This window comes from Myotis davidii, unplaced genomic scaffold, assembly GCF_000327345.1.
Source record: "Myotis davidii unplaced genomic scaffold, ASM32734v1 scaffold1323, whole genome shotgun sequence".
In the NCBI taxonomy this organism is placed as follows: domain Eukaryota; kingdom Metazoa; phylum Chordata; class Mammalia; order Chiroptera; family Vespertilionidae; genus Myotis; species Myotis davidii.
The window spans coordinates 382,314-391,283 of record NW_006294585.1 but is presented as its reverse complement, the minus strand read 5'-3'; the positions used below and the strand labels follow the sequence as shown (position 1 = coordinate 391,283).

Here is an 8,970-nt window from a genome sequence, read left to right as displayed (position 1 = left end):
TCCCAGCAACACCTGGGTGAGAGGTCCTTCAACGTGAGCGTTGAAAACTTCCGCATCTGTGTTCAGGATGCTTTTGATTTTTCCCTTTTTGGTGACTCGGTGAGCTGCCCGGTGAAAGCTGCCTAAAGAAAGAAGTCCCTGGTCTAAAGCCCTCGGAGTATAGATTTCTGAAATCCTTTTCTCCCCCTCGAAGCATTTCAAAAATAGTAAAGGAAACTTTAAATGGTAGAGGAAAATAACAAAAACTCGATAGCAGTAAGCAACTGCTTAAAAAAAATCAATTCACGAGAAAGACTGCTTACTGAGTGCATCGTAGAGAGCACGCATTTACCGAGAACGCTTACAATCCTCAAATGGTCACATAAAAAAAATACTAGTTTCCTGTCTCTTTGGAGAGGTATATTCCCAAAGATAAGGTGGGGACGGGGTTGGGGGACACTTCAGAAACACCCAGTGAAATCATTCGTGGGAGTCTTTGTGCGGGGAGGCTTTTTAGTATCCAGTGTTTTGGAATTAAATTGTGCATAAAGACACATTCTGGGCAGAGAATTAACGAGCAGGGTCGGCAACGGGCGCAGCACGAACACCCAGGAAAGAGCCCGTGGCGAGGTCTCCTGCAGGATATGCCCCGGGACCGTGGAGATATTCATGGGGACTGTTACTCACACTGCTAGAGCACAATCACGTCTTGTTTGCGCCTGAATCCTTGGTTTTGTCTAAGCTTTTATATAATTTCGTATTATTGCAGGAAAAAATGGGAACAAAGGAGGGCCAGGAACTCTGGGAGGGGAAAAGGCCATAGAACATTCTTTACTGCGGGTGAAGAGTTGGGCACATGGAAAAACATTGGCCAACACCTAACTTTTGGGAGGAACTTTCTTTGCCCTGTGGGCCTTCGGAAGCTTAAGGGCCATTGAGACTCACTCACTGGTGGAAGAGACGAGCGTGAGCCCGTTAGTTTGTAGGTAAGTGATGTGAGCGTGAGCCCGTTAGTTTGTAGGTAAGTGATGTGAGCGTGAGCCCGTTAGTTTTTAGGTAAGTGATGTTTCGGAAGCTTAAGGGCCATTGAGACTCACTCACTGGTGGAAGAGACGAGCGTGAGCCCGTTAGTTTGTAGGTAAGTGATGTGAGCGTGAGCCCGTTAGTTTGTAGGTAAGTGATGTGAGCGTGAGCCCGTTAGTTTGTAGGTAAGTGATGTGAGCGTGAGCCCGTTAGTTTGTAGGTAAGTGATGCCACCGCAGTGGCACTGGAAACCAGCGCTGGCTGTGAAGCGCACTTGGTTCCCAAGGACATTACACCTCTCGGACAGCAGGAAGGTTTCACAATGGACCAGATATTTCTCCCTGTTGTTTTTCTTTCTTGTTATGTTTGTGAAGCGCTGGTGGCATTCACAATTTTCCAGGAAACTGGAACAGCCCCCCAGGAATAGCCACCTCTAGAGAGCAGAGCTTAAGCTGGCGCTGAAAACTGGCCGGCCGGTTTTCTCAAGACAAAGCGCATTTCCTTCCAGTTCAAAGACAAGACAGCAAACTCCAGAGTGGGAAAACGTTACCTTTTATTTCACACTCTCTTAATCGCTCCATCCCCATACAATAAACACTCTCAAGTGTAAGCAGTGGGAGATAATGTAAACGCTGCCGAAACAGAAAATAAATTAGTTTCTTTTCAACGTGGTGGAGGTCCTCTCACTGATCACTGCGCTCGGCTGCAGACAGACGCCCCGGGAAGGAGAAATCTTTGGCCTATTCTACCACTTCTCCCGCGTTGCGTAACAAGCCTATTTCAAATTCATTCTCTCCTCCAACGGCGGCCAAGAGGCAAGGAGTAGTTTGAGTGTCCGGAACCTGAAAAACAGAAAAAAAGGGGGGGGAAAGTCTCAGTGGGTTAAGAACAGCCTTCCCCTGGTGGGACATGTTAATATCTGATAGCTCTAAAGCTGGAGACAGAAGAGAGTTCAAGGGCAGGTGGGCGAGTCTATTCACAGGAGGAGGCCGAGATCACTGCGGCGACATGTCTGGTGATGAGCAGCGAGTCGGTGCTGCACCCTGTGACTGCGTCCCGGGGACACTGCAGGCAGCTTCTAAACGTCCCAACAGATTCACTTGGGGGCCGTGGTGGGAGCCCCATGACTCCTACACTTGGGGTCTGCAGTCCCAGGGTCCTGTCCAGTGAGAACGTTCAGGCTGTGAGACCGAGACGCCTGTCCCTTTGATGTCAGTCTCCCTTTTACAGCAGGCACGGGAAGCAAGCTCCGAAAACTGCACTTAGGATGAGAAGGAAGTGAGCAGACGAGAACTATTGTTGTTAGGGCTCTGCGGCATTCCCTCAAAGGGTATGAAGACTTTCTGCCACTGTTTAACCCTGCAGTCTTTTAGAAAGAGAAGCGATTAAACTATATTTAAAAACAAACAAACAAACACCTACGTTCCAGAAAAAAAAAATGTGTTCACTACTCCCGAAGAAATGTAAATGCAAGCATTTATCTACCGGCCGGGAGTTCAGACGCGGCTGGAATATAGCAAGTGGGACTCCCACACATGAGGGAGGGGGCTGGAGCCAGAGAGAACACAAGATGGTGATGAAGACAGACGACGATGAACTAACTGCAAATACTCCCCTCATGTCTGATTCCCGTCAGGGAGTGAATAAAGCAGAAACACTGCCAGCATAAGAACCACGAAGAAGGGAATATTGGGGATGTTTCGGAGGAAGGTCTGTCTGGTGCAGGCCTCATCCTCTGCTCAGAGGAGGCCGGCCTCCCTTTGTTAAGGCTCAGAGACTCTTGGGGAGGAAAGAGGGAAGGAGGGGCCTAAGGTAGGAGGGTGGGGGGCGGGGGGCGGATGGAGATGTCCTGAGGCAGGCCAGGCTGGAACAAGGCCTTCCACCTCTGGGGGCAGGGTGTGTGTGTGTGTGTGTGTGTGTAAGAGCAGCTGATCAGCATGTAACCTCTGTGCCCCATGGATTTGTGTTTGAAATGGCGCAGAGTCTATGGTTTCACATTTTAAGAAAACTCGGAGGGTTGGCAGAAGTATATAGAATCTGATTGTAGATTTTCAAAAATCAGATGTAATAGTCAAGGTGAGAATGTGAAAACGAATCAGTATATTGTTTATTCGGCGGGAGAACAACAATTTTAGGAGTTTATTTAGTGTGTAAATATTTTGGAAGATGGAATATATCAGACATTTTGTCGTGGTACGGGAATAAGAAATGTAACAGTGCCCAGACGCACAGAAGAGGAAGAGGCAAGGGTGGATTCCAGAGAGTCGAGGCAGTGTGGCCACCTTGATTTGGGCCTACTAATTCCGACTTCGGACTTTCAGCCTCTAGAACTGTGAAAGAATAAATTTCTGGTGGTCTAATTTAAGCCACCCAGTAATTTGTTATAGCAGCCATAGGATATATACCATTAGGGGATGGGAGGATTAGCTCTTTCTCCTCTTAATTAAGAAAATTTTGCCCTAGCCAGTTTGGCTCAGTGGCTAGAGCGTCAGCCTGCGGTCAAGGGCACATGCCTAGGTTGTGGGCTTGGTCCCTGGTAGGGGGAGTATAGGAGGCAGCTGATCAATGATTCTCTTTCATCATTGATGTTTCTCTCTCTCTCTCCCTCCCTCCCTCTCCCTTCCTCTCTGAAATCAATAAAAAAATATTTTAAAATTTTTATTTTATTTACCTTTATATTATTATTAATAACACTTGGCTCCTGGCTCCTCTTTGCCAATAATTTATCGGTTCCCATGTTGAATAACAGAGGTTAAAGTTAAGTACACTACCAATGGGACTATAAGTTAACCTCAATAACATTGGTAAAGTTGATGATGACATATTTTGACTATTTTTTTAAGCCTGAAAAGTGAACAATTTAGAATCATTTACATCATGAGGTTCTTTTGAGATTTGCCTTTGAACTAGGAGGGTTTAGTCTACTTATTTCTCTTATTAGTGAAGCTGCATGGCAGCACTGGGCGCTGATTAACTATGTTGAATTCTGGTAAAAATGTCTTTTGCAGTGGAAAGAATTTCAAGTTCATAGCATTTGTTAAAACTTTCCCCCTACCTTACAAGTTCTAATTTTTCTTAACCAAGCAGATTATTACTAGAGCCATAATGAAACTCTTTCGGATTCCTCACCTGAGGATATTTTTCCATTGATTTTTAGAGAGAATGGAAGGGAGGGAGGGAAGGAGGGAGGAGAAGGAAGAGATACAGATAGAGAAAGAGAGAGAGAGAGAGAGAAGAAACATTGATGTGAGACACATCAATTGATTCCCTTTCATGTCCCAACCTGCGCCAGGGATGGAACCTGCGATCCAGGTATGTGCCCTTGACCGGAAATTGAACCCTCGACCCTTCAATGCTAGGGCCAACACTCTAACCACTGAGCAATGCCAGCCAGGGCTCTGACTTTTCTGTTGACAAATAATTTCTTCTATTTTTGATGAGCTAACCATGTATAGATTTAGTTACTAGAAAAATTCTGTTTCCCGAGTTTGCTGAAATATTTATTATTTTCCTTTCCTTATGTTTTTAAAGAAAATACGATTTGTTTCTCCCCCAACCCCTAAAAAAGTGTCCAGAAAAACTTTATTTAAAAGGGAATTAATCATTTCACAACGGCTAAGCTTCAAAACATTCCACCTCAGTTAGGAAGGATTTAGTCATCACTATCTTTTAGATGTCAATGACGTTCGAACGATGTCACCTGTAGATTTAATTATCACCATCTTTTGTTTAAGCCACTTGTGCTCCTCGCCTATGCTGGCCCTTGTCTGGAAATGGAGAAGGAGGGGCAGGCTCTACTGCAAGGACGGGTGGGTGGTGAATTGAGGACCTTGGCCTTGAAGCACAATGGTGGGCATCATTCTTGAGCTGCTCCTCGAAAAGATAAGAGTTTCAAGACCAAAATTACAGAGTCCAGGTGTCCCCCAAGGAACCCTGAAACCCTGAGGTTTGCAACTTGGGGATAGAAGGCCATGTTCCCAGAAGGGCTACAAGCAACAACCATATTCAAGATGAACGGATGACTATTAAATTTCATTGAAAATTTCTGCTCCAAAGGCAGGTTAGGGGAAAAAACGAGCTGGCGTTATGCTCGTTTTCGCATGTGCAATTCAAGAAAAACAATTCCCGGGTCAGTACCCGCCATGATAGCAGGACCGGAGTCCATCTGATCCCGCACTAAACACAGCTTTGCATATCTGGACAGGGCAGAGCCTCGGACTCCTTCAGGAAACGCGCCAGGGTGGCTGTGTTCCTCCGAGTCCTGCCAAGGCTCAGAAATACGATGAAGGTTCAGAACGAGCAACCCGCAGCGGGGGCAAGAACCACCCTCCCTCAATCCAACCGTCTTCAAACAAAAGGCTGGGCAGCGGAGTCGCAGGATCGGTTTCACTGGGACAAGCAACTGATTTTAATTAGTGCTATCTGGTGACATCCAGAAGAGTGACTCATGCCCGACGGCCACCACAGTGACTGCACGACAGGGAGGCCTTGGGAGCAGGAGCAAGGGCTCAGGTTCTGGGCATTTCCTGGCAAGTCCCATTCCTACTAAGTCACACAGTTTCCCAGAGGGTGAGGTAAGCAGGACGTTGAGGAAGCGGAAGCGGAAGGGAAGGAAGTTGTCACCGGCCCAGCGTAGTCTTCTTCCCGGGGGGGACGCGCCTGCCTCACGTCCCGCCGAGCGTGGAGAACTATGGTCTGACCACCGTGTGAGTCAAGCCACCGATGCCCCAATCTGTCCAAGCTGACCGGCATCCAAGCTGGAACATTTTGATTTTGTGCATTTTTAACAGCCACAGACCTCTGACCGTCAGACGTGGTCCCCCAGGGCCGTATGTGAGAGGCCACAGGAAACAGAAAGAAGTTTGCGGGACCATTGAGCCGAGGAGTCCCTGGGAAGGAATGTTTGCTTTGTACGGTGGTTTTATCTTACGACACCGGATCCACTTTCAATTGTTCCAGCGAGGTCAAGAGATGGGTTTTGAACCGCTGCCCACCAGGCCTAGAGCAGGTTTTGGCAGTTCACAAAGAAGAGAGAGCCTTGGCTAAGAGAGTGGGAAAGTGCCATTCATGAGAGAGTTAAGCAAGAGATAGCTCTATTCTATTTGGACTACAAAGAATTTCGACAAAGCCATAGCTTTTCAAACCCAAATAATTATCTTTTGTTATTAAAAAAGATCACCTGGTTATCCCAAAATTACAGGTGTGTTCCAATAGCTGGCTATCATCTTCCAGGAAGGGCTGAAGTTCTTTGACCCCGTGACCGAAACGAAAAGGACGTCCTTTGGTTTGGGGCATAAAGAATGGGGTGAGACTGAGAGTAAGCCGATCTGGGTTGAGTCTTTGCTTTCGTACTTATTAGCTGTGCAACTTGAGCAAGTGGCTGACCTCTCTGGGCCAGAGTTTTCACAGCTCTGGAATGAAGATACTACCATCTCACTGGGTTGATGGCAGCATGACATGGGACAGGGGATGGCAAAGTGATGAGGGCAGACTAAGTACTTGAGCCCGGTGGATCGGCGCATCTCTCATTTACACCCCCCGCCCTCCCTGCCTCCCGCAGTGACCAGAGGAAGGATCTGATCTCTTGGGACAGCACCTGCCTCCGAGGAGTGCTGTGACCACCTGTGCAAGTGCTGCACACAGTGCCTGGCATGTGGAGGCAATCACCACAGGCCAGAGCCCTGACACCAGCCCTGCTCAATCTCTAAATTAAAACCCAGAAGAGTACGTGTCAGGAAACAGGCACACACATTTAAGTGTAGGTGACAGCAAAACTACGGCCCCGTCCCTTGGCATTACACGGGTCTTAAATAGGCAATAATTAAGGTATAATTGGGTTTATACGACCTACTTGGGGAGAAAATGAAAATGGACCAACAGGCTGAAAAACTACTATCCAAGAGAGATGCAAAGAGTGTACACACTTGTTCTGTACAAATGACAAAGGGCAGAGATGTAGCATAATGGGCTCTTGACATGGAAAGGGAGATTAGGCAGGACAGGGGTCAACTTTCAGTTTAAGAGAAATGATCATGTTAGTTTCCCAAGGCCCGGCTGGGAAAGCCGAGACATTCACACACACACACACACACACACACACACACACACACACACCAAACGACCAAAATAACACTGTTATCAAAACTCAAGGTTACAGGCCTTTTTGCTTAAAAAAAAAAAAAAAAAAAAAAAAAAAAAGGCCCTTAGTTCATTTTCTGGAGTTTTCTTTTTCAGAAATGACAAAGATATGGAATGTGGTTGTGGTTAAAACTAAATACAGTGCTAACTGGTTTGGCTCAGTGGATAGGCGTCAACCTGCGGACTGAAGGGGCCCAGGTTCGATTCCGGTCAAAGGCATGTACCTTGGATGCAGGCACATCCCCAGCAGGGGGTGTGCAGGAGGCAGCTGGTCGATGTTTCTCTCTCATCGATGTTTCTAACTCTCTATCCCTCTCCCTTCCTCTCTGTAAAAAAAATCAATAAAATACATTTAAAAAAACAAAACAAAACAATAAACCTAAATATAGCTCCCACTCCTCAGCAAGAAACACACAGACACCACAAAACACCACACACAACCCAGGCCAAGCAGCTCCACACCCTGTGTTAATGTAACTTCATATAAGTGGCCCACACCTTCCTCTTCATGGCCCAGGCTTTGGTGTGTCAGTGACAAGGACTTAACTCCCCATGTTGCCTACTGGCAGTGAAACGAGGGAAAGTGAGGCCCCTGTGTGCCTGGCGGGGGTGAGGGTGGGGGGACCTGTCTCTGTGACAGTCGGAAGGAAGGGTCTGCAGGTCAAGCCCGCTCACCTGGCCGGCCCAGGACCCGCTGGCATTGGGAGGGGCGCGGGTTGAGGAACAGAAACAGTGTGAGCGGGGAGGATGAACTGAGGGTGTGTTGGGGGAAGGGATGCATGCGCCTTGAGAATATGGTGAGGACACATTTGATATATGGGATGAGGAAAAGCAGCTCTGAGCCTTTAAAACCCCTGACTGGGAGTTTTCCAGGGAGGAGGGTTGGGAGGGTGGTCATTTTTCTTCCTGATGGGAAGCGAGGAGAGAAGCCTGCAGGTGTGGCTGCAGGACTGAGGGGCAGATAAAGGGGCCCCAGCTGTGGCTGCCCACGTGGCTCCAAGTTAAGCTCAACCCCCTGGACTGTGGCCAGCGAGCCGTCACAGTGTCTGATTTCTGCTGCCCCGTCCTGCCCGGACTCAGGCCACTCTGAGTGAGCTGTCCCGTCTCCACGCGTCTTTCCAGGAGCAAGCATGCAATCGCCCTGTTGAGCCACAGTTGAGTATTACAGGCCGAATGATGTCCCCTAAAAGGAGCCCTGACCCCAGTACCTGTGACTGTGACCTTATCTGGAAACAGGGTCTTTGCAGATGTAATTAAAATGAGGTCAATAACCGGGGGGGCCTAATTCACAGCATGACTGGTGTCCTGATCAGAAGAGAAAGCCACGTGGAGACAGACATGCAGGGAGAAAGCTCTGTGGACGTGGACGCAGAGACTGGGCAGAGGCCAGGAAGGACCCCACCAGTGTCAGAGTGTCGATGGCCCAGTGTCAAGAGGGTGCACGGCCCAGTGTAAGAGGGTCCACGGCCGTGTCAGAGGGTCCATGACCCAGTGTCAGAGGGTCCACAGCCCAGTGTCTGAGGGTCCACGGCCCAGTGTCAGAGGGTCCACGGCCCAGTGTCAGAGGGTCCACGGCCCAGTGTCAGAGGGTCCATGGCCCAGTGTCAGAGGGTGCACGGCCCAGCCGACACCTGGCCCTGGACTTCTGGCCTCCATAACTAGGAAAGGTTAAATTTCTGTTGCTTAAGCCACCCTGCTGTCATGCTCTGTTATGGCAGCTCTAGCCAACGAAGACACCAAGATTCTTCTATCACGGGATTCTAACTCTGTAACCAAGAGATATGTGGCCCTTGAAAATGACAGCAGACATTAGTTTTATTTATTTATTTA

At 48.2% G+C, this 8,970-nt stretch overlaps 1 protein-coding gene across 1 annotated transcript in view; it reads right to left on the bottom strand.

Moving 5' to 3' along the window:
- Positions 1 to 1,537: 1,537 nt before the first annotated feature.
- MTHFD1L (methylenetetrahydrofolate dehydrogenase (NADP+ dependent) 1-like) overlaps positions 1,538 to 8,970 on the bottom strand; it is a 157,557-nt gene continuing 150,124 nt past the window's right edge. The window contains exon 28 of the mRNA XM_006768722.2: positions 1,538 to 1,844. The gene's annotated coding sequence lies outside the window, so the exon portion shown is untranslated. The remainder of the gene's footprint in view (positions 1,845 to 8,970) is intronic.